Source organism: Mesoplodon mirus (genome assembly GCF_964341445.2).
Source record: "Mesoplodon mirus genome assembly, chromosome: 3".
NCBI lineage: Eukaryota > Metazoa > Chordata > Mammalia > Artiodactyla > Ziphiidae > Mesoplodon > Mesoplodon mirus.
In genome coordinates, this window is record NC_138978.1 from 10,396,915 (window position 1) to 10,424,800 (window position 27,886).

General features: G+C 44.3%; 1 protein-coding gene across 2 annotated transcripts in view; it reads left to right on the forward strand.

Annotated features, from left to right (window-relative positions):
* PRDM2 (PR/SET domain 2) overlaps positions 1-6,711 on the forward strand; it is a 120,644-nt gene extending 113,933 nt beyond the window's left edge. For both annotated transcript variants that reach the window (XM_082616355.1, XM_082616354.1), the window contains one exon: positions 4,810-6,711. The gene's annotated coding sequence lies outside the window, so the exon portion shown is untranslated. The remainder of the gene's footprint in view (positions 1-4,809) is intronic.
* Positions 6,712-27,886: the final 21,175 nt, after the last annotated feature.

Consider the following 27,886-nt stretch of genomic DNA (forward strand, 5'->3'; position numbering starts at 1 on the left):
CCCACTTAACACGGCCAAGGTCACTTGGAATGAGAACGCAGCTGTTTAAGGCAAGATGGGCTGAATTCCGAAGCTCTGGGGTCTTTTGTGCTGTGCCTTCCTCCCTCCCGCCTCTCCTCTCCTTGATGGCTTGCTCACTCCTCTCTCCCACAGCAGGTAGAGTTTCTGGGATTGGCCTTATTTCTCTGGGGGTTCATTCAGGAGGGAAGTTGGAAATAAAACCCACTTTCCCTAGAGAGTTTGTGCTGTGCAGCTGGCACTGAGCCCACCTCCTGGGCACCAGCTCCTGAGAGGGGAGGTAAGCCCAAGTCCGGAGTGCAGTGGAGCAACGTTGCCATGGATGCTGCAGTGCACAGGACTGGACGGCTCAGGAGACCATCCCCCCTCCCATTTTACAGCTGGAAGAACTGGGCCCCGGAGAGGAGGCTTGGCTAGAGTCTTCTGGAGAGTGGCAGGCAGAGCCAGGATGTGCAGTTCCCCACTCTGGGTCCCGTGCGTGTCCTGGGATCATCCTTTTGGCAGCTGCGTGGACTTTCATGCTGATGGGCTGGCAGGGTGTGGCTTCCAACTCAGAGCAGGTGTTCTTTGCAGCCTGAGGGAGAGGCGGGTGCAGCTGGACTGATTCCTGCCCAGACCGGGGTGTTTTTGTCGGCCACTACAGTCTCAGCCGTAAGCATGCCTTGCAGATTCAGGCCCTCCCCTGGGGCCCATGCTCAACCCTAAATGAATTCTTTTACCTTAGTTTTCAAATGTGTGCAGCTTCCCAAGCTGGGTGCTCAGATGAATAGAGGCCCAATTTCATTTGCATCTGCAGCTCACAGCTTCTGTTCACTCACCAACAGTGAATGTTCAGAACTCAACAGTTTACTTTCAAAGTGACTGAAAATTGCCCCTTAAAATCTTATTTAACCTTTCCCCTAATTTTTAAATTTGTATGTATAATAAGTATGTGCTACTTATTATTTCAAAAAATGACTTTTCCCCCTTTTTTTTATAAACACCTTATACTATTTGTCTTAGTCTGCTTGGGCTGCCATAGTAAAATACCACAGACTGGGAGGTTTAAGCAACAGACATTTACTTCTTATGGTTCTGGAGGCTGGAAGGCCAAGATCGGGGTGCCAGCATTGTGGGGTTCTGGTGAGAGCTCTCTTTCTGGCTTGCAGATGCTGCCTTCTAGCTGTGTCCTCACATGGCAAAGGGAGGAGGCTCTGGTGTCTTTTCTTATAAGGGCACTAATCCCATCATGAGGGCCCCACCCATATGACCTCATTTAAGCCCAATCACTTCCCAAAGGCCCCATCTCCAAACACTATCATTTTGGGGGTTAGAGTACAATTGTGGTGGGGAACACAATTCAGTCCACAGCACTGTTTAACACAGTTCCAAACTGATGTTTTGAGATGCCACGACAAAGGATTTTAGCACCGGAAGGGATGTGTAGGCAGAGAAGGAAACTGAGACACAGAGGGGCAAGTGACAGCCCTGGGGTCAGCTTTTTGACGCCCAGATGGATGATGGATTTTAAGTGGTCTGTGCCCACTGTACATGCTCTGGGGTTTGTTCTGAGGAAAGGATGATATCCTCAAAGCACCCAGGACTGCCGTTCATCCTGCTGCCCTTGCCGGGGTAGAGGCTCTGTGGCCAGCTTACTGGACAGTCTGACCCAAGGGAGGGACCAACACAGAGGAGCTTGGCTTTTCTCCAGCACCTGCCTTCCACTGCCTCCCTTTTCTGTGCTCTCACGACGTCTCGGGCAAAGACCAGAGCTCTCTGTTCACTTTTAGGTATAACAAAGTGCCACGTTGCCTAGCGCAGCCTGAAACTCCCATTGCACATCCTATTTTGCCTCTGTCTCTTTCCCATCCTAAGGGGCCAGCTGGACTTCTGCCCTAGGGTCTAGGAGGGGAGGTCCAGGGCAGGGACTGACACCTCTCACTTGTCTGGCCGCTGCCATGATCCTCCTCTTGGCTGTCACTGCTCCTTTGGCTAAGACTGGCCGGCCATGGGGCAGACTTCCCGGTGCTGGCCCTCCCACAGGGTCCCAGGAGTGGGGTGTGTGGAGGGTCTCCGAGATAGGAGAGCGCCCCTCTGGCTCAGCCTCTGCCAACCTCCCCTCAGCTCCAGTCCCAGTGGTCCAGCCACAGCGCCTGCTGCTGGGGTCTCCTTCCTGGAGGGCTGCCTCTCGGGTGGGGGGCTGGCAAGATGGCTTCTTTATTGGATCTCACCCCATGACCCACAGGGGACTCACATATACTAGCCACACCAAACCAGGGGAATGCAGAGCGCTCCACGCTGGCCCCTGTCTCTACGTTCCTCTGCTGCTGCTTCTGCTCAGATGGGCAGGGCACGTGCAGGCCTCCACTGGGCACGAGGCTCCCTCTCTCAAGGGCACCCTGCTCCGCTGCAAGCAGCTCTTTCCAGCCCCATCAAGAGGTCTTGCAGGGGGGGCTTCCCTGGTGGCGCAGTGGTTGAGAGTCCGCCTGCCGATGCAGGGGATGCGGGTTCGTGCCCCGGTCCGGGAAAATCCCACATGCTGCGGAGCGGCTGGGCCCATGAGCCATGGCCACTGAGCCTGCGCGTCTGGAGCCTGTGCTCCGCAACGGGAGAGGCCACAACAGTGAGAGGCCCGCGTACCACAAAAAAAAAAAAAAAAAAAAGAGGTCTTGGGCGTTGGAACTGACATAGTGTAGTGGTTAAGAGCACAGTTTCTAGAGTTGAATCCCGGCTCCAGTAATCCTGGCAGCTACTTCACTTCTCTGTGTTTCAGGTCGTCCGTCTGTAAAGTGGGTTAATAATAATAATACCATACTATACCATTTTATATAAAGGACTTGAGCATCTGTGGATTTTGGTATCCATGGGGGTCCTGAAACCAGTCCCCCTGTGGATAGTGAGGGATGACTGTACCTCTCTCACGGGAATATTGTCAAGATTGCGTAGGTAAGTACAGTAAGTCCCCTACATGTGAACCTTCAAGTTTCGAACTTTCAAAGATGGGAATGTGGGTTCGCATGTCCAATCACGTGTTAGTTCACGTGTCTGGCGTACGTTGTCACGTGCGTGCATCGTCTACAAGGTGGCTGTGCTTTTGTGAACTTGACTGTACAGGCTGTATAGAGTGCAGTAGTACCCCTGTTGCTGACGATCCCTCAGCTCTACCATCTCCCACCTCCTCTCCCTCCTCCAGTCAGTAACTCTTGCCTGTTCACTCGATGCCAGCCCCTGTGTGCCAGCTGTTATACTGTACTACTGTACTTTCCAAGGTACTGTACTGTGAGATTAAAAATGTTTTATTTTTTGTGTGTGTTTGCTTTTTATGTATTATTTGTGTGAAAAGTATTATCAACCCATTACAGTCCAGTACTATAGAGCCGATTGTGTTCATTGGGTACCTAGGCTAACTTTGTCGGATTAGGAACAAATTGGACTTATGAACTCGCTCTTGGAACGGAACTCGTTTGTATGTAGGGGACTTACCGTACATGAGAAGCACTTAGGAAAGTGCCTGGTATGTAGTATTGAAGAACTCTTCCGTAGATCAGCTCTGCTATTCTTCTTCTTCTCGCTGGATTATTCTGTTCGTAGTAGTTGCAGTAATAATAAGAGTGGATAGTCGTAGTAATAGGAATAGTCATAGCAGATGTTGGTGGCCGTGATAGTGATGAAGACCAGGTCCACTGGGTGAGAGAACTGAGCCCCTGAACTTGGCCCAGCGCCATTCCAGGCTCATATTCAACCCAGGGCAGCAAATGTCATTCAACAGTCACTCATGTGCCTGGCTGTGTGCCAGTTACTGTGACCGGGGTTTCCTTGGAGGAAGCCTGTGAGCTAAGCCGCTCCCTTGGAACAGAGAGCACACAAGGCTCTGGAGGGGGCTTGACCTGGGTTCAAGTCCCGCCTCTACTGCTGGTCATCAGCCTGACCTTGTACAAGTTCCTTCTCCTCTCTGGGCCTCTGTCTCTTCCATTTGAAATGGGGATCTGTGCCACCTGCCACAAGGGTCATTTTGAGTATTAGCATGAAATGAAGTGATAGTGAAATTACTTTGGAAAACTGTCTGGCAGTATCTACTGAAGCTGCACCTATGCATTCCCCAGGGCCCAACAGTTACAGTGCTAGGGATACACTCAGCAGAAATGCACACACGTGTGCACCACGTGTTCATATGTTATATATGCACACCCTACTGCCTAGAGTTTCCACTCGGCATAAATACATACACGTGGGCACTGTATGCGTCTTCTAGACATACATAAGAACATTCTAGCGGCATTACTCATGATGGCCCCAAACTAGAAACTACCTAATTGTGCAAGGGCAGGGGACTAGGCAGATGAGAGTGGCCTGACCCTGCACGAGAATCCTATAACAGAGAAACGAAAAGAACTACAATCACGTGCTCGAAATGGGTGCATCTCACAAACGCATTATGCAGGAGAAGCCAGACACAAAAGATATGTATTGATTGATTCCATTTATTTAAGTCAAAAACGGGTAAAATCAATCTATGGTGATAGAGGTTGACAGAATGGCTATCCTGGCAGGGGGGCGCGGTGAGGGTTGGTGGGTATCCTAGAAGGGGGCCTGGGTGGGGCTGACAATTGGTTGAATTTTTTCTCCATCTGGGTGTTGGTTACACAGGTGTGTTCACTAACAGTTCCTCAAGCCGTACTCTTCCATACGTGTGGTATGCTTCCAAAAATAGCTTAACTAGAAAAATTACGTAGACAGATCATGTTGAAGAGCCCAGGGTAGGCCCTGAATATGTAGCCGTCATTATTATTTTTCTTTTCTTTTTCTCCTCAGCACCTGAAGTGACCTGGAATCAGTGAAGCCAAAGGGACTGGCCTTCTGGCCTCCAGGGAGTACCGACCTATTCCAGATCCATGAGCCTGCAAGAGAGAGAGAGTGTGTGCGTGTGTGTGTGTGTGTGCGCGTGTGCGTGCGCCTGTGGTCTTCAAATGAGGGTCCCGATCCCCAGGGAGGCAGGAAGGCAGCTGATTGCACGCCGTGGATGACACCTGGGCGCAGCCCCCGGCCCGTGTTCTGCAGCTCAGCCTTCCTGTTGGGTTGGGTCCCCTCCTACTATGCAATTTTCCAAGAGCTCCTTGATCCTGCTTTTTGCTTCTCCAGTTGTCTTTTGCCACAGCGGGGACTTGGGTCTGGCCCAGGGGTCAGCTCCAGCCCCGTCCGGGGAAGGCCTTCAGGAAGAGGCCAAGTTCCCCTTCCAGGCAGCCCCGCCCCTGCCTTCCCTGGCCCCCAGTGTCTCTGGGAATCCGTAGTGTGTAGACACTTCGGAGCCTTGCTGATCATCCCCCTTGGCCCTTGCACTTGGAAGACTTCCTTCTTTGCCTGAGCAATCTGAGCCGCTGGCTCTCGAGTCGTTTCCAGATTTGTCGCTCTCATCAGTCAGGCCCTGTGCGTCCAGGAGAAAGTCCTCACCTCCGTTTATGGATCGGCTCCTCCCGTGGGAGAGGCAGGAGACAGGATGCTGTGAGGGCGGTGTGGGGAGCTCTGCCGTGTGTGCTTCTTTGCCTCCCTTGGTGGGACCATCAACGCCTTTAGGGTCTGAGCTTCTCAAATTGGCTGAAAAGGGAAACAAACAAACAGAAATTGGGAAATGAAAAATAAGCTGGAGGATTAAAAAAGCCTAGGGGGGAAGAAAAGAGATTTCCGGAGGCCATCCATCGCCTGCCAGGGAACGATGCAGCTGGCTCCATCTCTGATGGAACAGTCCATGTCTCGGGGAACGGGTGAGCTGAGCTAGGAGTTTGGACCCAGTTCAGTGAGGGTCTTGGGTTTTGTGCCTTTGGGGCAGACTCTCAGACAAGGATGTCTGAGACCACTTTGGCGCTGTCTTCTCAGCCCCAGTTTGGATGGTGATACGTCAAACCCAAAGCGGAAGGAGGGAACTCTTCAGAGTACTCACGAGTGGTCATGCAAAAAAAAAAAAAAAAGGACTTTTTTTCAGGGCTACTATGGTTGATCTTGCAACTCTGTAAATATGTACGTAGACACTTTTAAAAAGCATGTATTTATGTCCCTGACTGTAAATGCCCCATTTTTAAAGTTTTATAACTTGTGTTATTTAATGAATCGGTCGACTGGCTGCAGTGTGCGATTTGATAACGGTCCAGGAGGAAGGTCTCACGAGAGCCTCACGTGGGCAGAAAAACACTGATGGTTGCCCTACGTCACAGTTTTCCTATTTCCCACCCAGCTACAAACCGTGGTTTGTTTTAAATTCTCACAAACTGGAATCCTTTGGCCCACTCCTAAAATTAACCCTCACAAGCATGAAAATCTGTGGCTGTTCCTTATCCTAACAGGACGATTTTTGTCCCCTCAATGTTGACACTCGTGAACCGTACCCCAGCCTCTCAGTTCTTGAGGGTGTTTTTCCTTTCAGCAGCGAGGGAGGTCCACGAACCCCAAACTTGGAAAGTCACCTTCAGCCACTGGCGAGTTCTGGAAAACGTTGTGAGGCCTGGGGAACACTCACGTTTTGCACGTGTGAACGTGCTGGTCAGCCTCCAGCACTCAGACTGTCAGGAAAACTGTCACGAATGTTCTAATCATGAAAATGGGGGAGGTGGTTTTTTTTAAAAAAAGCTGTGTTTCCTGGTCAGTGAAGGTCTCTGAGCGTGGGTTTGGATTGCGGAAGAGGACATGTAAAGAAAATTAACAATAAAAGTGTGAAGCGCGATTGCGAGGAACAGGCGTGGGAGTGATCATTTTGGTTCCTGTGTTTCGTGTCTTGTGTTTTGGTGACTTCTGTGTCTGCGGGCTGGGGGTCCTTGAAGGCTCCATTCCAGCGATGAGGGAAACCTAAGGTTCCCAGGAAGCCCCCTGTGGAAATACCCACCTGGTGAGCAAGCTTACCCTGCCTTCACATCCCCTCCCTCACCCGCCAGCCCGTGAGTTAAGCCATTTGGCTGAGACTAGAAAGGCCTCCTGTGATTGCAAACATATTCCTTGCTTTAAACAGCTTCATTGGAGATGGAATTCACATACCGTACAATTTACCCATTTAGGTGTACAAATCATTGGTCTTTAGTATATTCACAGAGTTGTGCAACCATCACCGCAGCAGTCAAGTTTAGAACATTTTCAATCAGCCCCAAAAGAAACCCCAAACCCATTAGCAGCCACTTCTTATTTCTGCCCAAACCCTTAGCCCTTGGCAACCACAAATCTGCTTTCTCTCCCTGCAGACTGACCTATTCTGGATATTTCATATAAATAGAACCATACAAAATGTGGTCTTTTGTGACTAGCTTCTTTCACTTTGCATAATGTTTTCAAGGTTCATCCAAGTTGTGGCATGTATTGGGACTTCATTCTTTTTTACGGCCAAATATCCCATTGTATCGGATATGCCACATTTTATTCATTCTTCAGTTGATGGATTTTTGGTTTTTTTCCACTTTTTGGATATTAAAAAGAATGCTGCCATGAACGTTCCTATAAAAGTTTTTGTGTGGATATACTTTTTTTTTTAGTATATTGCTGGGAGGGCATTGGTGGGTCACATGGTAAATCTATATTTAACATTTTGAGGAGCTGCCAAAATTTTCCAAAGTGGCTGCACTATTTTACATTCCCACCAGCAGTATCCGAGGATTCCAATTTCTCCACATTCTCCCCAGCACTTGGCATTGTCTATTTAATTTTTGCCCTCTTCGTGGGTGTGAGTACAAATGAATTCTTTTGAAGAGCTAACCGTCCTTCTGAGCACACATCCTAGCAGAGTTAGATAAAGGCCCTTGAGAGGATAGGATGAGGGCAGGTGAATTATGATGGAAGGTGAGAGAGAAGCATTTTCTTGGGTTTGGGGTGGGTAGACGGTAGGAGGTCCCCAAGTGGTCTTTGCCCATATCCAAATATTTCAGAGGGATAGGAGGAAGAGCACAAAGTTTTGCCTTTTCACTTAAACACTTTCTCTAAAAACGTGATAAGATGTCATATTAGAATTCTCTAGAGAAACAGGAGATATATAGATATAGATATATTAATTAATTATAGGAATTGGCTCACAAGGTTAGGGAGGCTGAGAAGTCCCATGATCTGCCATCTGCAATCAGGAGACCCAGGAAAGCTGGTGGTGTAATTTATTCTGAGTCCAAAAGCCCGAGAACCAGGGGAAGCTGATGGTGTGAATCCCAGTCCAAGGGCAGGGGATGAGATATCCCAGTTCAAGCAGGGTCAGGACAAAAGGGTGAAGTCCTCCTTCCTCTGCTTTTTGTCCTGTTCAGGCCCTCAATGGATTGCGTAAACCCACTTACACTGCGGAGGGTGACCTACTTAATGCTAATCTCACCCGGAAACACCCTCACAGACACCCAGAAACAGTGTTTAATCCAGGCTTGCCATGGTTGCTCAAGTTGACACAAAGTAACCCTCACACAGGACTTTCCACTCTCTGGAGGAAACTTACCTAGAAAGCAAACATTGTGGAACCTCCCAGTGAGGTGAAATCCAAACATCAGGCTCTTCCACCTTGGCTGACCCCTGGTCTGGGCCTGCAGAGATGAATTTCCCACAGGCCTGGCTATGGAGGGAGTGGTAGTGGGGGAGGGGCGGGAATGTAGAGAAGAAAGGAGGCTGTTTCGGGAAATGAAAGGGGCTGGTACAGAGCTCAGCCTTGGGTGATTTGACGGCCTAGAGGTGGGATCCCTCACCAACCTGGGGCATTAGGGAGGACTTCCTGGAGGAGGAGGCCTGTTGCAGACCCTGACAGTTCTCCTCACCTGATCTCCACATTAGGCTTTAGAAAGATTCATGAAGGTTTCTTAGTTATTGCAAGTAGCCTGGAATTAAAATAACAGTGTCCATTAATGGGCTACTTTTCAGCTCCATCAGATACCCTCACACACATAATTCCATCTCATTCTTCTAATAAGCCTTGAGGTAGACTGGGCAGGTCTACTGTCTCTTCTACCAGGTGGAGCTCTGAGAGCAGGCAACTTACCCAGGTCACACCTGTTCAATGTCAGCTGGGACCTGAGCCAGCCTCCGAATCCAAGCGCAGGGCTGTCACCCACAGGCACCGTTTACTGAGCACTGCCACATGCCACACATGCCCTGAACTATCCCTCTCCTGTCACAGCAGCCCAACCACATGGTACCGCGCTAGCCAGTTCACAGATGAAGAAACGGAGGCTCAGACACGTTAAGCTATTTGTCCAGGGTCACACAGCTGGCAGATGTGGGTCAGGAACTGGACGCAGGCCTTTCAGGTTCAATGTTCACTCTTTCCCAGTCTCCCACCCCAGCCCTTCGGTGCTCCTTCCACCGCTGCCCTATTGTTCTCCCAGCACTTCGAGCCACCTGCAGGTGCAAAGGCACTAGAGAGGTCAGTCCCCAGCCCCGAGAACACAGCAATGAGCTGTTGGACTTTCGCTCCATCCCCAATGTGTGGTCATAGGAAGTATGGGTTTAGAAGCACAGGCTCAGAGGTCCCCAGGCCTGGGTTAAATCTCAGCTCTGTTCTGTACCGGCCATGTGGCCTTGGGCTGGTCACTGAACTCAGCTTGGTTCCTCGTTTGTTGTAAGAGGGTACGATCACTGTACTCGCCTTCCTGTGTCCTAATGGGTATAAATCAGCTACCACTGTGTCTCCTTAAGGTAAATTAACATACTCATCTCCGCGATCACCTGGCTGATGGTTAAACAAGAGACTCTGCCTGCACCCTCACATCCATCTGCTGGATCAGAATCCCCGGAGGAGGCGGGGTCTGGACCTCCTGCACCGGCAACAAGTTCTGCATGTCCCACCAGGTTTAATGCCGCAGATGCTGAGAACGAAGATCACGGCAGGGACTGAAAATAAGCATCCCCAGCCTCAGCCAGACCCACGAGTCAAGGGGCGGCCCTGGGGTCTCGAGTTCGCATTAAGCAGCATCTCTGGTGATTTCTTTGAGCATCAGGCTGCGCCTGGCCCTTGGTCACTGCTGGGAGAGGGGAGGCCCGCTCCAGAAATGGACTCCTTCCAGGAGCTTCGCAGATCCTCTTGGAACTGGCAGGCCACCTGTGTCCGGTGAGAAACAAGAGCAGAGCGGTGCTGGGGACGGGGATCAGGAAACGGAATCCCGCGGCCGCCTGTGGCAGCCGCACGAGGAATGAGAACTGTCTCGAATTCCCAGGGAGGGTTAGACCGAGCCCCGCGGGGACGGCGGTGGAGACTCTGGCGGGGGCTGGAGTCAGCCCGCCTCGGAGCGAGCAGGCCTGGAAGCGGGTCGGCCCAGGAACCAGGCTGCGGTGTCACTGCCCACCAAACCCAAGATCTGCGGGCGCCGGAGAGGTGGGAGCCGGCGAGGGGGATCCCGAGCGCCCCCGAGGCTGCGATGCTGACAGCCGCCAGCAGAGGGGGCCCTCCTCGCGCCGCGGCTCCAAGGCCCCGGGGGGGAGCCAGGTGCTCCTCTTTACCGCTGATGAAGGTCAAAAGGAGCCCTGAGGCCCCAGAGTTGCTCGGTCGAGGGTGTGGAAGGCAGGTTCTTGGGCTCCCTGCTCCAACAGGGAAGCTTGGCACCCTACTTTGTGTGAGGTGAAGCCAGAGAAGCAGTGGTCTGGGTGGGATGTCCAGCTCCCTCTCACCCGCTGGGTCCTGGGGGGCGGAGGTCCATTAGGCCGGGGGTCTAGGAGCTTCAGAATACCCCAGCAGCTTTGCCTCCCCACGGCGCAGCTGAGACGCTGACCCCCAGCTCCCAGTGACCGGTGCCCCAGCAGGCGCCCTGGCCCCCTGTCTGCCCCGATTTAACCCCCGCTGGTGGGGGTGGGGCAGGACGCGCCCAGCCAGGTGGGAAACGGACCCTGCAGCCTGTCCCAGATGGATGGAGCGCAAAGTAAGTTTGTCTCTTCTCTTCCTGATCTGCCCCCTACTCCAGCTGCTGGTCAGATAATGGGCAGATTTGCTGTAGGGTGAAGCAGGGGACGGTCACTCCCAGTCATGTGCCTCCTGGGGTCCCTGCAGGGTCTGGGGGAAGGGTGCTGGTGGGCACTGAGACTCAGCACTTGCACAAATCTAAAAATGAGGGTCTCCTTAAATTTCGTACCCTAAACGCCTTACCTGTCTCCTCCTAGCCCTGTCCTGGCAGCCTGTGATCCTGTGTGTACATCTCTGAATCCCATCATGTCACTCTAAAAACCCTCCAAGGATTTTTTTGTGTACCAACTCCCTTTTCTGGTTCAGAAACCCCTCTGGCCCCAGGCTCCCCCTGCAGACCACTGTCTCCCTCCCTGCCCTCTCTATTCTAGCCATAGCAATTGTCTTTCTGCTCTCTTCTGCCACAGGGCCTTTGCATGTACAAATCCTTCTGCCTGCAATGATTTTCCCTCCAATAGCCGCGTGGCTGTCAGCCTAAATGTTGTCTCCTTAGCTTCCTTTCCCGACTACTCAGTCACCTGGTTTTGTTGACTGTTTTCTACTACCTGAGATGCTCTAGTTTCTCAGCTTCCCTAGAATGTCAGCCCCACGGGAGCAGGGGAACCTTATCTGTCTATCTTCTTGTTGGCCACGATGTCCAACACCCAGAAGGGGCTTTAGGATTCACTGTGGGATCCGTTGAGAGGTATCCCTGGGGTAAGGTGTCCTCATCAAGAGGAGCCCTTGATGAGCTGGGAATCTAATGCAGGTGTGTGAAAATGCTGGTTTGCAGCCTCCAAGCTGGGTGGAACATTCTGCCCGATTCTCAACCATGGCCTGCTTCTGTGGCCAGAGGGGGAAATGAGGGGGTGTTTTCCTTTCAATGTCACTGCTTCAGAGGTAGGGTTGCCAGATAAGATCCAGCATGCCCGGTTAAGTTTGAATTTCAGATAAATAAGGAGTGACTTTTTAAAGTATAAGTGGGTCCCAACTATAGTAGGGGGCGTGCTTATACTAAAAAATTTTTTGTTGTTGATTTGAAATGAACATGTAGAACTGAGCGTCCTCTGTTTACATTTGCTGAAACTGGCAAGCCTATTCATTGGGCTAAGGCCCTCCGCGATGCCCTTCTCTTCTGGGACATCTTGCCAGGGGTTCCAGCTGGTCACTGCACACTCGTCAGCCAGCCATGGCCCTCAGCCCAGCCCCCGCTCTTAATTACAGCTCGAGCCTTGGATGCGAAGGTCACCAAATGTCAAGTGGGGCCCTGAGGACTGTAGAGTGTTTAAGTGGCTCTTGACGCCTGCCTACATCGTGGGGTTGTGGCTCTGACCTTTGCTTGATGTGTACGGTTCTTTTTGTTTTTGTGTTTTAAAGCCACCTTACCTTTCTTGCCATCTGATGCAAAAGAATCCTGGACAGAGGGGCAAGCGAGTGGGGCCGTTTGGGCATCGGCTGGCAGGATGTTGCCAAACGCCCTCATTCTTGGGCAGGGAAGGGCTCCTACAGCTGTGGGCCCCCCGCCCCTCCACAGACAAGGCTGGGTGAGCCCTTCCAAACCAGCTGTTGCGTGGTCCACAGCAGCTCCATCTTACCTAAGTGCTGCTCTCAGGTGCTGCTGGCAGGGCTAAGGTGCAGAGAGAGGGAAGGCAGGGGCGTGCAGCTCGCAAATGCTCATGCTGGGGCCCAGGAAAGGGCAGCCTGTACTGTGGGCCATCCATGCCTCTGGGACTCCTTAGGCCTGGGTTGTGCCCAGCTGCTAGTGAATGCTTAATCTGCGAGTGCTACCTCGGCACTGAGGCATGGCGTCAATGCTTGTGTGTTTCCTTAAACAGTGAATTTTTATTTCATTTTTTTGGCCGCACCAAGCAGCACGCAGGATCTTAGTTCCCCAACCAGGGGTCAAACCCATGCCCCCTACAGTGGAGGTGCAGAGTCTTAACCATTGGACTGCCAGGGAAGTCCTGAATTTTTAATTTTTTAACTAGAAAATGTACATGATAATAACTTGAGAAAAATAGAGAAAAATCCCAAGAAATCTCCAGTCACCAATGGACTTTTTTAGTACCTAATCCTTCAGATTTTTATGTAAACAAATGTTAGCTAACCGGCTGTGCCACCAACCTGCTGTGTGACCTTGAAAACTGATTAAACCTCTCTGTGTCTCAGTTTCCTCTGTACAGTAGACATGATTGTAGTCCACGGAAGAGACAGTTGAGTCTAGAGTAGGTGTGGGCCTCAGGGCCTATGCAGGACACTGATCTGAGGCTTTGCTCTATTAACCTCATCAAACAGCCCCTTCCAGCTCTCCCCAAGGGTGCATCGCTTGTTCCTTGCCAGGTTTACTGTAACCCATTTCTAAGTCCTGGAGTCCAGGCAGCTTTTACTTGTGCACTCTCCCACAAGATGCATCAGTCAAGGCTGTTTATGCTGTGGTAACAAACAAACCCTTAGTGGCTGATAAGTGCTTATTTCTTGTTCCCGTTGCATGTCAATTGTGGATTGGCTAGCGACTGCTTCCAAATTTGCTAACTCCTGGATCAGTTACGAGGCAGACAGAGCAGCTGTTATCTTTTATCATTTTTTTAAACTTACCGTAAAACAAAACACAGATGCAAAAACAAAAACAAAAAAATCACACAAAACCTATGTATAGCTTGGTGAATTATATACATTGCCTCCTAACTACCATCCAGGACAGGAATGGAGCTTTGCCAGTCGCCCAGTCCCAACCCCAGCTGCCCCCTTTCCCTCCAAAAGTAACTGCTGACTTTCATAATGATGACTTCCTTGTATTTTGGAGTTAAACTTTTAGTTAAACTTCTTTTAGTTAAACTTTTTTATTTTGAGGTTAATTGTAGATTCATGTGTAGTTGTAGGAAAATAATACAAAGATCCCGGGTATCCCTGGTCCAATTTCCGCCAAGGGTAATTATGGTATAATAGTTACACAGCCCGAAGATTGACGCTGATACCGTCAAGATACAGAGCATTTCTGTCACTACAGAGAGCCCTCTCGTGGCCCTTTTCTGTCTACTGTGCCTCCTCTTTAACTCCTGATGACCACTAGTCTGTTCTCCATCTCTATCTTTGTCATTTCAAGAATGTTCTATAAATGGAGTCATACAGTATGTACCCACTTGGGATTGGCTTTTTTCACTCAGCCTAATTCTCTGGAGATTCATCCAGGTTGTTGGGTGTTTCAATACTTTGCTCCTTTTTATTGCTGAGTAGGGTTCCATGGTATGGATATATCACTGTTTGTTGAACCATTCATACACTGAAAGGCATCTGCCTTGTTTCTAGTTTTGGACTATGATGAATAATGCTGTTAGAAACTCTTGTGTACAGATATTTATGTGAATGTGGTTTTCAGTTCTCTGGGATAAATTCTTAGGAGTGCGACTGTAGAGTTGTAGGCTTACTTTTGTTTTGAAGAAATAGCCAAACTTTTCCAAAGTGGCTGGACTATCTTACATTGTCCAGTGTATGAGTGATCCACTTTCCCTGCATCCTTGACAGTATTTGGTGTTGTCACTATTTATTTTAGACATTGTGATTTTAATCTGTATTTCCCTGATGGCTTTTGAAGCAGATCTTTTCATGTGCTTATTTATCATCTGTATATCCTCTTTGGTGAAATGTCTGCTCGTGTCTTTTGCCCGGGTTCTAATTGGATTGTTTGGTTTTTGCTATTGAGTTTTGAGGGTTCTTTATATACTCTAGACTGTAGTCCTAGAATTTGAATTCAATTCTAGAATTGGAATTTGTATTTGCAGATATTTTCTTCTAGTCTGAAGCTTGTCTTTTTGTCCCTTTATTTATTTATTTAATTTATTTATTTTTGGCTGCATTGGATCTTCGTTGCTACGTGCGGGCTTTTCTCTAGTTGCGGAGAGCCGGGGCTACTCTTGGTTGCAGTGCGCAGGCTTCTCATTGCGGTGGCTTCTCTTGTTGCGGAGCACAGGCTCTAGGCGCGCGGGCTTCAGTAGTTGTGGCTCATGGGCTCTAGGGCACAGCCTCAGTAGTTGTGGCGCACAGGCTTAGTTGCTCCGCGACATGTGGGATCTTCCTGGACCAGGGCTCGAACCCGTGTCCCCTGCATTGGCAGGCGGATTCTTAACCACTGCAACACCAGGGGAGCCCCTTTTTGTCCCTTTAAGAGGGGTTTTCACAAAGCAAAAGTTTCTAATTTTGATGAAGTACAGTTTACCAATTAATCCTTTGATGAATCATGCCTTTGGTGTCAAATCTAACAACTCTTTGCCCTAGCTCCCCAAGAATTTCTCCTATGTTTCCTTTTTCTTAATTTTTATTTTTTCTTCCAGTTTTATTGAGATTAATTAAAATACAGCACTGTATAAGTTTAAGGTGTACAGCATAATGATTTGACTTACATACATTATGAAGGGATCATCACAAGTTTAGCAAACATCTGTCATCTCATATAGATGCAAAATTAAAGAGAGGAAAAAAGTTTTCTTGTGATGAGAACTCTTTGGATCTACTCTCTTAACAACTTTCATACATAACATACAGCCGTGTTCATTATATTAATCATGTTGTACATGACATCCCTACTACTTTTTATCTAATAACTGAAACTCTGTATCTTTGGACCACCTTCACCCAATTCCTCCTCTCCTCACACCCTGCCGCTGGTAACCACAAATCTGATCTCTTTTTCTATGAGTTTTTTTTTTTTTTTTTTTTTGGCAGTACGTGGGCCTCTCACTGTTGTGGCCTCTCCCGTTGCGGAGCACAGGCTCGGGACGTGCAGGCTCAGCGGCCATGGCTCACGGGCCCAGCCGCTCCGCGGCATGTGGGATCCTCCCGGACCAGGGCACGAACCCGTGTCCCCTGCATCGGCAGGCGGACTCCCAACCACTGTGCCACCAGGGAAGCCCTGTTTGTTTGTTTTTGAAGTATAGTTGACCTACACCTCTATGTTATTTTCTGACACACGACATGGTGATTCAATATTTCTGTACGTTACAATTGGTCATCACCATAAGCCTAGTTACCATCTGTCACCAACGATGTTACATTATTATTGACAATATTAAAACATTATTATATTTTCTTTACTAAAAGTTTCATAGTTTCATGTTTTACACTTAAGCTGGTGATCCATTTTGAATTAATTTTTATATAATGTGTGAGACTTAGGCCAAGGGTCTTCCCCTCCCCCTCCTTTGAATATCCACTTACCTCAGCACCTTTGTTAAAAAGGCTATGATTTCCTCCATTGAATGACTTTTGCATCTTACCAAGAATCGGTTGGGCCTATTTGTGAGAGTGCACCTATACCTGGATTCTCCATCCTGTTCCATCGATCTATGTGTTGTCTTTTTCCTGCCTTCCTATGGCAAAGTTACAGTTCTGATTAACTGTAACTATACAGTAAGTCCTGAAATCAGGTAGACTAATTCCTCCAGCTTTATTTTTTTCCCCCAAATTGTTTATCTGTTATAGTTTCTTTGCCTTTTCATATAATTTTTGAATTTGAGAATAATCTTGTCTATATCTAACAAAAAATCTTGCTGGAACTTTAATAGGAATTGTGTTAAACCTGTATATCAATCTGGGGAGGATTGACATTTTTACTGTGTCTAATCTTCCAATCATGAACGTTTGTCTCTCCATTTATTTAGATATTCTTTGAATGCTTGCATCTGTGTTTGTAGTTTTCAGCATAAAAAGCGGTGTACATGAATTGTTAGATTTTACCTAAATATTTGTTTGGAATGATTGTATATGGTATTGTATATTTTAACTTTAATGTTCATGTGTTCCTTGCAAGTATAAGAAATATAATTGATTTGCATGTAGATCTTGTATCTTGTGATTGATAAACTCACTATTAGTTCTAAGAGTTTTTGGTAGATTCCTTGGGATTTCCTTTATAGACAGTCATATCATCTGCAGATACAGACCATTTTATTTCTTCTTTTCTTATCTGTATACTTTTTACTCCTTGTGTAATGTTGGTATTCATTCTTCTTTAAATACTTAGTATAATTCTCAAGAGAAACCATCTGGACCTGGAGATTTCTTTTTTCAGGAGTTTTTGCATTATGAACTCAATTTCCTTAATAGTTACAGGGTTATTCAAATTATGTATTTCATATTGGGTGATTTGTTGTCATTTGTGTTTTTAGATGAAATGATTTGTTAAAGTTGTCAAGTTTATGGTTTACAGTTGTTCCTGGTCCCTTGTTATCGTTTTGATTCCCCATCTCATTCCTGATATTGTTTCTATTTTTTCTTTGTCTGTCTTGCTGGAAGTTTATCAATCTTTTCAAAGAACCAGCTCTCCATTGCATCAGTTTTCCGTATTGTTTTTCTCTTTTCAGTTTCATGGATTTCTGGTCTGTGGTATCTCCTTCCCTCTGCTTTTGCTCTTGGCTTATTTTGCTTTCCTTTTCCTAATTTCTTCAGCTGGGACCTTAGATTACTGATTTGAGACTTTCCCTCTTTTCTAATTTATGCATTTAGTGGTATACATTTCCCTCTCAGTGATAGCTGTGCTCCAGAAATTTTGCTATGCGGTATTTTCATTTTCATTCAGTTCAATGTATGTTTTATTTCTCTTGAGACTTCCTCCTTGACCCATGAGTTATTTAGAAATATGTTGCTTAGTTTCCAGGTCCTTGAAATTCTCCTGTTATCTCCTGTTACTGATTTCTAGTTTGAATCCATTTGGTCAGAGAATACACTCCATATGATTTCAGTTCTTTTACATGTGCTGAGTTTTATTTTTTTCCAGTTTTATTGACATACAACATTGTATTAGTTTTAGGTGTACAACATGATGATTATATGTGTGTTATATTTATTTAGTTATTTATTTCTGGCTGTGCTGCATAGCTTGCAGGATCTTAGTTCCTCGATCAGGGATTGAACCCAGGCCCCAGCAGTGAAAGCGCTGAGTCCTAACCACTGGACCATCAGGGAATTCCCTATGTATATGATTTTTATATATATATATATATATGGCAAATATATATATTGCAAAATGATTACCACAATCAGTTTAGTTAATATTATCACCTCATATAATGATAAAAATTTTTTTCTTGTGATGAGAATTTTTAAGATTTACTTTCTCAGCAGCTTTCAAATATGATACAATATTATCAGCTGTAGTCACCGTGCTGTACAGTACATCCTCAGAACTTATTTATCTTATAACTAGAGGTTTGTACCTTTTGACCATCTTCACCCATTTTGCTCACCCATCACCCCCCACCTCTGGCACCATCAATCTGTTCTCTGTATCTATGAGTTTGGCTTTTTCAGATTCTACATATAAGTGACATCATACAGTATTTGTCTGTCTTTATCTGACTTGTTTCACTTAGCATAATGTCTTCAGGGTCCATCCATGTTGTCACAGATGACAGAGTTTCCTTCTTTTTTTATGGCTAAATATATTGCATTTGTGTATCTAATATATTTAATTGTGTATGTATACCACATTTTCTTTATTCATCCTCCAGTGGATACTTAGGTTGTTTCCATGTTTTGGCTAATGTGAATAATGCTGCAATGAACTTGGGGGTGCAGAAATCTTTTCAAGATAGTAACTTTATTTCCTTTGGATATATGCCCAGAAGTGGAATTGCTGGATCATATGGTAGTTCTGTTTTTAATTTATGGAGGAACCTCCATACCATTTTCCATAGCATATGCACCAATTTATATTCCCAATAATGCACAAGGGTTCCCCTTTGTCCACATCTTTGCCAGCATTTGTTGTTTCTTGTCTTTTTGGTAATAGTCATTCTAACAGGCGTGAGGTGATCTCTCCTTGTGGTTTCGATTTTCATTTCCCTGATGATTAGCGATTTGAGCACCTTTTCATGTACCTGATGCTTGATCATGTATCGTGTTGCTTGGTGCTCTCCTGATTTTTATATCTGTTTTTTGTTTTCAGAAGTTTATCAGATCTTTATCCCTAATATTCAGAAACTTCACTGTGCTACTAGGCCTGGCTCCCTTTTTTCTCTGTTATACTTGGTGGGTACTCTGTTGGGAGCTTGAAGCTTTCCTATTATTTTTTAAATTATAAAAATAAATATTTCTTGGGATTGGTTCAAGATGGCGGAGTAGAAGGACATGCTCTCACTCCCTCTTGCGAGAACACCAGAATCACAACTACCTGCTGAACAATCATTGAAAGGAAGACACTGGAACTCACCAAAAAAGATACCCTAAATCCAAAGACAAAGAGGAGCTGCAATGAGACGGTAGGAGGGGCGCAATCCCAATAAAATCAAATCCCATCACTGCTGGGTGGGTGACTCACAGACTGGAGAACACTTATACCACAGAAGTCCACCCACTGGAGTGAAGGTTCTGAGCCCCACGTCGGGCTCCCCAACCTGGGGGTCGGCAACAGGAGGAGGAATTCCTAGAGAATCAGACTTTGAAGGCTAGCGAGATTTGATTGTAGGACCTTGACAGGACTGGGGGAAACAGACTCCACACTTCGAGGGCACACACAAAGTAGTGTGCACATTGGGACCCAGGAGAAGGAGCAGTGACCCCATAGGAGACTGAATCAGACCTACCTGCTGGTGTTGGAGGGTCTCCTGCAGAGGTGGGTGTGGCTGTGGCTCACCGTGGGAACAAGGACACTGGTAGCAGAAGTTCTGGGAAGTACTCCTTGGTGTGAGCCCTCCCAGAGTCCACCATTAGCCCCACCAAAGAGCCCAGGTAGGCTCCTGTTGGGTCGCCTGAGGCCAAAGAGCCAACAGGGAGGGAACCCAGCCCCACGCATCAGCAAACAAGTGGATTAAAGTTTTACTGAGCTCTGCCCACCAGAGCAGCAGCCAGCTGTACGCACCACCAGTCCCTCCCATCAGGAAACTTGCACAAGCTTCTTAGATAGCCTCATCCACCAGAGGGCAGACAGCAGGAGCAAGAAGAACTACAATCCTACAGCCTGTGGAACAAAAACCACATTCACAGAAAGATAGACAAGATGAAAAGGCAGAGGGCTTTGTACCAGATGAAGGAACAAGATAAAACCCCAGAAAAACAACTAAATGAAGTAGAGATAGGCAACCTTCCAGAAAAAGAATTCAGAATAATGATAGTGAAGTTGATCCAGGACCTCGGCAAAAGAATGGAGGCAAAGGTCGAGGAGATGCAAGAAATGTTTAACTAAGACCTAGAAGAATTAAAGAACAAACAAACATAGATGAACAATACAATAACTGAAATGAAAACTACACTAGAAGGAATCAATAGCAGAATAACTGAGGCAGAAGAACGGATAAGTGACCTGGAAGACAGAATGGTGGAATTCACTGCCATGGAACAGAATAAAGAAAAAAGAATGAAAAGAAATGAAGACAGCCTAAGAGACCTCTGGGACAACATTAAATGCAACAACATTCGCATTACAGGGGTCCCAGAAGGAGAAGAAAGAGAGAAAGGACCCGAGAAAATATTTGAAGAGATTATAGTTGAAAACTTCCCTAACATGGGAAAAGAAATAGCTACCCAAGTCCAGGAAGCACAGAGAGTCCCATACAGGATAAATCCAAGGAGAAACATGCTGAGACACATAGTAATCAAATTGGCAAAAATTAAAGACAAAGAAGAATTATTGAAAGCAGCAAGGGAAAAATGACAAATAACATACAAGGGAATTCCCATAAGATTAACAGCTGATTTCTCAGCAGAAACTCTACAAGCCAGAAGGGAGTGGCCTGATATACTTATGGCATGATAAGAAGGGAGTGGCATGATATACTTAACCAAGATTACTCTACCCAGCAAGGATCTCATTCAGATTCGATGGAGAAACCAAAAGCTTTACAGACAAGCAAAAGCTAAGAGAATTCAGCACCACCAAACCAGCTCTACAACAAATGCTAAAGGAACTTCTCTAAGTGGGAAACACAAGAGAAGAAAAGGACCTACAAAAACAAACCAAAAACAATTCTTAAAATGGTCATAGGAACATACATATCGATAATTACCTTAAACGTGAATGGATTAAATGCTCCAACCAAAGGACACAGGCTCACTGAATGGATACAAAAAGAAGACCCATATATATGCTGTCTACAAGAGACCCACTTCAGACCTAGGGACACATACAGACTGAAAGTGAGGGGATGGAAAAGATATTCCATGCAAATGGAAATCAAAAGAAAGCTGGAGCAGCAATACTCATATCAGATAAAATAGACTTTAAAATAAAGAATGTTACAAGAGACAAGGAAGAACACTACATAACAATCAAGGGATCAATCCAAGAAGATATCACAATTATAAATATGTATGCACCCACCATAGGAGCACCTCAATACATAAGGCAACTGCTAACAGCTCTAAAAGAGGAAATCGACAGTAACAAAATAATAGTGGGGGACTTTAACACTCACTTACACCAATGGACAGATCATCCAAACAGAAAATAAAAAGGAAATACAAGCTTTAAATGACACAATAGACCAGATAGATTTAATTGATATTTATAGGACATTGCATCCAAAATCAGCAGATTACACTTTCTTCTCAAGTGCACACAGATCATTCTCCAGGATAGATCACATCTTGGGTCACAAATAAAGCCTCAGTAAATTTAAGAAAATTGATATCATATCAAGGACCTTTTCTGACCACAAAGCTATGAGATTAGAAATCAGTTACAGGGAAAAAACATAAAAAACACAAACACATGGAGGCTAAACAATACGTTACTAAATAACCAAGAGATCACTGAAGAAATTAAAGAGGAAATCAAAAATACCTAGAGACAAATGACAATGAAAACATGACAATCCAAAACCTATGGGATGCAGCAAAAGCAGTTCTAAGAAGTAAGTTTATAGTTATACAAGCCTACCTCAAGAAACAAGAAAAATCTCAAGTAAACAATGTAACCTTACACCTAAAGGAACTAGAGAAAGAAGAACAAACAAAACCCAAAGTTAGCAGAAGGAAAGATATCATAAAGATCAGAGCAGAAATAAATGAAATAGAAACAAAAAAAAAACAATAGCAAAGATCAATAAAACTAAACGCTTGTTCTTTGAGAAGATAAACAAAATTGATAAACCATTAGCCAGACTCATCAAGAAAAAGAGGGAGAGGACTCATATCAATAAAATTAGAAATGAAGAGGGAGAAGTTACAACAGACACCGCAGAAATACAAAGCATCCTAAGAGACAACTACAAGCAACTCTATGCCAATAAAATGGACAACCTGGAAGACATGGACAAATTCTTAGAGAGGTATAATCTTCCAAGACTGAACCAGGAAGATATAGAAAATATGAACAGACCAATCACAAGTAATGAAATTGAAACTGTGATTAAAAATCTTCCAACAAACAAAAGTCCAGGACCAGATGGCTTCACAGGTGAATTCTATCAAACATTTAGAGAAGAGCTAACATCCATCCTTCTCAAACTCTTCCAAAAATTTGCAGAGGAAGGAACGCTCCCAAACTCCTTCTATGAGACCACCATCACCCTGATACCAAAACCAGACAAAGATACTACAAAGAGAGAAAATTACAGACCAATATCACTGATGAATATAGATGCAAAAATCCTTAACAAAATACTAGCAAACAGAATCCAACAACACATTAAAAGGATCATACACCATGATCAAGTGGGATTTATCCCAGGGATGCAAGGATTCTTCATTATATGCAAATCAATGTGATACACTATATTAACAAGTTGAAGAATAAAAACCATATGATCATCTCAAAGGATGCAGAAAAACTTTTGACAAAATTCAACACCCATTTATGATAAAAACTCTCCAGAAAGTGGGCATAGAGGGAACCTACCTCAACATATTAAAGGCCATATATGACAACCCCACAGCAAACATCATTCTCAATGGTGAAAAACTGAAAGCATTTCCTGTAAGATCAGGAACAAGACAAGGATGTCCACTCACACTACTGTTATTCAACATAGTTTTGGAAGTCCTAGCCATGGCAATCAGAGAAGAAAAAGAAATACAAGGAATACAAATTGGAAAAGAAGAAGTAAAACTGTCACTGTTTGCAGATGACATGATACTATACATAGAGAATCCTTTTTTTTTCAATTTTTTAATTAGTTTCTGCTTTATAACAAAGTGAATCAGTCATACATATACATCCGTTCCCACATCCCTTCCCTCATGCATCTCCCTCCCTCCCACCCTCCCCATCCCACCCCTCCAGGCAGTCACAAAGCACCGAGCTGATCTCCCCGTGCTCTGCGGCTGCTTCCCACTATCTATCTACCTCACGTTTGGTAGTGTATACATGTCCATGCCTCTCTTTCGCTTTGTCACAGCTTACACTTCCCCCTCCTCATATCCTCAAGTCCATTCTCAAGTAGGTCTGTGTCTTTATTCCCGTTTTACCCCTAGGTTCTTCATGACATTTTTTTTTAAATTCCATATATATGTGTTAGCATACGGTATTTGTCTTTCTCTTTCTGACTTACTTCACTCTGTATGACAGACTCTAGGTCTATCCACCTCATTACAAATAGCTCAGTTTCGTTTCTTTTTATGGCTGAGTAATATTCCATTGTATATATGTGCCACATCTTCTTTATCCATTCATCCGATGATGGACACTTAGGTTGTTTCCAGCTCCGGGCTATTGTGAATAGAGCTGCAATGAACATTTTGGTACATGTCTCTTTTTGAATTATGGTTTTCTCAGGGTATATGCCCAGTAGTGGGATTGCTGGGTCATATGGTAGTTCTATTTTTAGTTTTTTAAGGAACCTCCATACTGTTCTCCATAGTGGCTGTACCAATTCACATTCCCACCAGCAGTGCAAGAGTGTTCCCTTTTCTCCACACCCTCTCCAGCATTTATTGTTTCTAGATTTCTTGATGATGGCCATTCTGACTGGTGTGAGATGATATCTCATTGTAGTTTTGATTTGCATTTCTCTAATGATTAATGATGTTGAGCATTCTTTCATGTGTTTGTTGGCAGTCTGTATATCTTCTTTGGAGAAATGCCTATTTAAGTCTTCTACCCATTTTTGGATTGGGTTGTTTGTTTTTTTGCTATTGAGCTGCATGAGCTGTTTATAAATTTTGGAGATTAATCCTTTGTCAGTTGCTTCATTTGCAAATATTTTCTCCCATTCTGAGGGTTGTCTTTTAGTCTTGTTTATGGTTTCCTTTGCTGTGCAAAAGCTTTGAAGTTTCATTAGGTCCCATTTGTTTATCTTTGTTTTTATTTCCATTTTTCTAGGAGGTGGGTCCAAAAGGATCTTGCTGTGATTGACGTCATAGAGTGTTCTGCCTATTTTTTCCTCTAAGAGTTTGATAGTTTCTGGCCTTACATTTAGGTCTTTAATCCATTTTGAGCTTATTTTTGTGTATGGTGTTAGGGAATGATCTAATCTCATACTTCTACATGTCCCTGTCCAGTTTTCCCAGCACCACTTATTGAAGAGGCTGTCCTTTCTCCACTGTACATTCCTGCCTCCTTTATCAAAGATAAGTTGACCATATGTGCGTGGGTTTATCTCTGGGCTTTCTATCCTGTTCCATTGATCTATCTTTCTGTTTTTATGCCAGTACTACACTGTCTTGATTACTGTAGCTTTGTAGTATAGTCTGAAGTCAGGGAGCCTGATTCCTCCAGCTCCGTTTTTCATTCTCAAGATTGCTTTGGCTATTCGGGGTCTTTTGTTTTTCCAAACAAATTTTGAAATTTTTTGTTCTAGTTCTGTGAAAAATGCCATTGGTAGTTTGATAGGGATTGCATTGAATCTGTAGGTTGCTTTGGGTAGTATAGTCATTTTCACAATATTGATTCTTCCAATCCAGGAGCATGGTATATCTGTCCACCTGTTTGTATCATCTTTAATTTCTTTCATCAGTGTCTTATAATTTTCTGCATACAGGTTTTTGTCTCCTTAGGTAGGTTTATTCCTAGATATTTTATTCTTTTTGTTGCAATGGTAAATGGGAGTGTTTTCTTGATTTCATTTTCAGATTTTTCATCATCAGTGTACAGGAATGCCAGAGATTTCTGTGCATTAATTTTGTATCCTGCTACTTTACCAAATTCATTGATTAGCTCTAGTAGTTTTCTGGTAGCATCTTTAGGATTCTCTATGTATAGTATCATGTCATCTGCAAACAGTGACAGCTTTACTTCTTCTTTTCCAATTTGGATTCCTTTTATTTCCTTTTCTTCTCTGATTGCTGTGGCTAGAACTTCCAAAACTAAGTTGAATAAGAGTGGTGAGAGTGGGCAGCCTTGTCTTGTTCCTGATCTTAGTGGAAATGGTTTCAGTTTTTCACCATTGAGAACAATGTTGGCTGTGGGTTTGTCATATATGGCCTTTATTATGTTGAGGAAAGTTCCCTCTATGCCTACTTTCTGCAGGGTTTTTATCATAAATGGGTGTTGAATTTTGTCGAAAGCTTTCTCTGCATCTATTGAGATGATCATATGGTTTTTCTCCTTCAACTTGTTAATATGGTGTATCACATTGATTGATTTGCGTATATTGAAGAATCCTTGCATTCCTGGAATAAACCCCACTTGATCATGGTGTATGATCCTTTTAATGTGCTGTTGGATTCTGTTTGCTAGTATTTTGTTGAGGATTTTTGCATCTATGTTCATCAGTGATATTGGCCTGTAGTTTTCTTTCTTTGTAGCATCCTTGCCTGGTTTTGGTATCAAGGTGATGTTGGCCTCGTAGAATGAGTTTGGGAGTGTTCCTTCCTCTGAAATTGTTTGGAAGAGTTTGAGAAGGATGGGTGTTAGCTCTTCTCTAAATGCTTGATAGAATTCGCCTGTGAAGCCATCTGGTCCTGGGCTTTTGTTTGTTGGAAGATTTTTAATCACAGTTTCAATTTCAGTGCTTGTGATTGGTCTATTCATATTTTCTATTTCTTCCTGATTCAGTCTTGGCAGGTTGTGCTTTTCTAAGAATTTGTCCATTTCTTCCAGGTTGTCTATTTTATTGGCATAGAGTTGCTTGTAGTAATCTCTCATGATCTTTTGTATTTCTGCAGTGTCAGTTGTTACTTCTCCTTTTTCATTTCTAATTCTATTGATTTGAGTCTTCTCCCTTCTTTTCTTGATGAGTCTGGCTAATGGTTTGTCAATTTTGTTTATCTTCTCAAAGAACCAGCTTTTAGTTTGGTTGATCTTTGCTATCATTTCCTTCATTTCTTTTTCATTTATTTCTGATCTGATCTTTATGATTTCTTTCCTTCTGCTAACTTTGGGGTTTTTTTGTTCTTCTTTCTCTAATTGCTTTAGGTGCAGGGTCAGGTTGTTTACTCAAGATGTTTCCTGTTTCTTAAAGTGGGATTGTATTGCTATAAACTTCCCCCTTAGAACTGCTTTTGCTGCATCCCATAGGTTTTGGGTCGTCGTGTCTCCATTGTCATTTGTTTCTAGGTATTTTTTAATTTCCTCTTTGATTTCTTCAGTGATCAGTTCGTTATTGAGTAGTGTATTGTTTAGCCTCCATGTGTTTGTATTTTTTACAGATCTTTTCCTGTAATTGATGTCTAGTCTCATAGCATTGTGGTCGGAAAAGATACTTGATACAATTTCAATTTTCTTAAATTTACCAAGGCTTGATTTGTGACCCAAGGTATGATCTATCCTGGAGAATGTTCCATGAGCACTTGAGAAAAATGTGTATTCTGTTCTTTTTGGATGGAATGTCCTATAAATATCAACTAAGTCCATCTTGTTTAATGTATCATTTAAAGCTTGTGTTTCCTTATTTATTTTCATTTTGGATGATCTGTCCATTGGTGAAAGTGGGGTGTTAAAGTCTCCTACTATGATTGTGTTACTGTCGATTTCCCCTTTTATGGCTGTTAGTATTTGCCTTATGTATTGAGGTGCTCCTATGTTGGGTGCATAAATATTTACAATAGTTATATCTTCTTCTTGGATCGATCCCTTTATCGTTATGTAGTGTCCTTCTTTGTCTCTTCTAATAGTCTTTATTTTAAAGTCTATTTTGTCTGATATAAGAATTGCTACTCCAGCTTTCTTTTGATTTCCATTTGCATGGAATATCTTTTTCCATCCCCTTACTTTCAATCTGTATGTGTCTCTAGGTCTGAAGTGTGTCTCTTGTAGACAGCATATATATGGGTCTTGTTTTTGTATCCATTCAGCCACTCTGTGTCTTTTGGTGGGAGCATTTAGTCCATTTACATTTAAGGTAATTATTGATATGTATGTTCCTATTCCCATTTCCTTAATTGCTTTGGGTTCGTTATTGTAGGTATATTCCTTCTGCTGTGTTTCTTGCCTAGAGAAGTTCCTTTAGCATTTGTTGTAAAGCTGGTTTGGTGGTGCTGAAATCTCTCAGCTTTTGCTTGTCTGTAAAGGTTTTAATTTCTCCATCAAATCTGAATGAGATCCTTGCTGGGTAGAGTAATCTTGATTGCAGGTTTCTCTCCTTCATCACTTTAATTATGTCCTGCCACTCCCTTCTGGCTTGTAGAGTTTCTGCTGAGAGATCAGCTGTTAACTTGATGGGGATTCCCTTGTGTGTTATTTGTTTTTTTCCCCTTGCTGCTTTTAATATGATTTCTTTGTGTTTAATTTTTGACAGTTTGATTAATATGTGTCTTGGCGTATTTCTCCTTGGATTTATTCTGTATGGGACTCTCTGTGCCTCCTGGACTTGATTAACTATTTCCTTTCCCATATTAGGGAAGTTTTCAACTATAATCTCTTCAAATATTTTCTCAGTCCCTTTCTTTTTGTCTTCTTCTTCTGGAACCCCTGTAATTCGAATGTTGGTGCGTTTAATGTTGTCCCAGAGGTCTCTGAGACTGTCCTCTGTTCTTTTCATTCTTTTTTCTTTATTTTGCTCTGCATCAGTTATTTCCACTATTTTATCTTCCACCTCACTTATCCGTTCTTCTGCCTCAGTTATTCTGCTATTGATCCCATCTAGGGTATTTTTCATTTCATTTATTGTGTTTTTAATCGATGCTTGATTCATCTTTAGTTCTTCTAGGTCC